Source organism: Mustela putorius, unplaced genomic scaffold (genome assembly GCF_011764305.1).
Source record: "Mustela putorius furo isolate JIRA1106 unplaced genomic scaffold, ASM1176430v1.1 tig00002065_pilon_pilon_pilon, whole genome shotgun sequence".
In the NCBI taxonomy this organism is placed as follows: domain Eukaryota; kingdom Metazoa; phylum Chordata; class Mammalia; order Carnivora; family Mustelidae; genus Mustela; species Mustela putorius.
This window is the reverse complement of record NW_025421939.1, coordinates 307505-309135: the sequence shown is the minus strand read 5'-3', so window position 1 is coordinate 309135 and position 1631 is coordinate 307505.

Genomic DNA, 1631 nt, shown 5'->3' with positions numbered 1-1631 from the left:
GGCTGGTGCTGACAGTCACAACCAAAGGCTACAAATTAGGCCATGGAGAAGGTGACACCGACTTGCCTCACAAACTGCCTTGGTGAGAGACCCAGGCAGCTCCAGCAGTTTGAAATAGCTTGGGATCCTCTTGGCCCACACATGGCTATTCCAGCCAAGTTTAGTGATCATGCATGGGTTGATGAGGACAGGTTGCTACGAACTGAATGCATTGGAATTTACAGAAGCTGGCTTCAATGAATCAGCCGTCCCTCTACCATGAACTTTGAGTCCTACGGCTTCAGGTAGGCAGCTCTGGAAGGACAGAAAAAGAGCCCTCTGAGCCTGCTCCAGAACTCAGTTTATCTTGTGTATTAATGTCCCACTTCCCCTTTCTAAACAAAGAGAAAAGAAAATAACGTTTGGTATATCATCTTTTAGGCCAACATGTCTCCAGAGACAGCATCGTTTTTTTGTTTCCACTACAATTTCTAGAGGTATCAAGAAACAGTGAGTCCTCTTGGGTATCATCAGCTCTCTGTGATGTTGTCATCCTGTGGGTGATTGAGTCCTTTGTCAGTGTCTTTTACCTATGTATCATTAATGACTAAGGGACAAAAAGTCCCTTTTCAAGGAAAAATGTGAGGGCATGGATATATTGTGCATCCGGGGCCTCATCTCCTAGTTTTAAGAAATACGAGTCATAAGCGATTAGGACTCTGTTTACCTGCTTTACTTTAAACACCTTTTCAAAGGCTTCAAGGAGTTTGACATTCTGCATCAGAGCTAACCATTAAGGAAGAGCCCTGGACAGCAGGCCCTGTCATCATTAGTTAACTGTATCTGCTGTGGTAATGGGTCTAGCCATGTTGACCAAGTCTTTTCAATCATAGGAAAAGGAATGATCTATATTGATGCCCTACAAGGTCCAATTGAGCAGAACTGTGGATTGAGCCTCAATGCCCTTGCAAAGATAATGGTTAAAGAAGGTATAGTCCATATTGCCAACAGAGTATTCCTCAGACATCAGGGAGGATGGACCCCTGGTACTTGCATTGACACAAATGCCATAGTACTGGGCAATGTGAAATGAAAAAGGTGAGCAGAAAAATGGAAATATCATATGGCTTCCTTCCTAAATGCCACAGGAAGAATACCATGGCCCTTAGTAGAAGGAAGGGAAAACTGAAAGGAATATGTAGAGAAAGAGAGAAACCAGGAGTGACTCAGGTCTTTGAGAACCATGCTGAGGGTTACAGTAAAGAGAGACATGCAGGGAATGTGGGAACTGGTTAATGGGTGTTGAGGAGTTGTGTCATATATTAGGATGAACACTAGGTCATATATGGAACTAAGGCATCAGCGAATAATCAGTCAAAAAGGTATGGATGACAGGCTGGCTTCCTCAACATAACAAAAAAAATTAAAATAAAAACAAACTGGCCCTTTCAAAAGCAGTTGATGATAGAGAAAAGAAAGGGAGTTTTTTTTTTTATTATCTTTACTTATTAAAATGACATGGGATTTGTTTCCTATAATGTCCTTATCTGAATTGAGTCTTTATACTTGTAAATTAGAATCTACCTGCCTCCTCCATTTCTGGAATTGATGAAATGAAATGACCTTGTGTTCATTAAATGTCTACAAAAGTT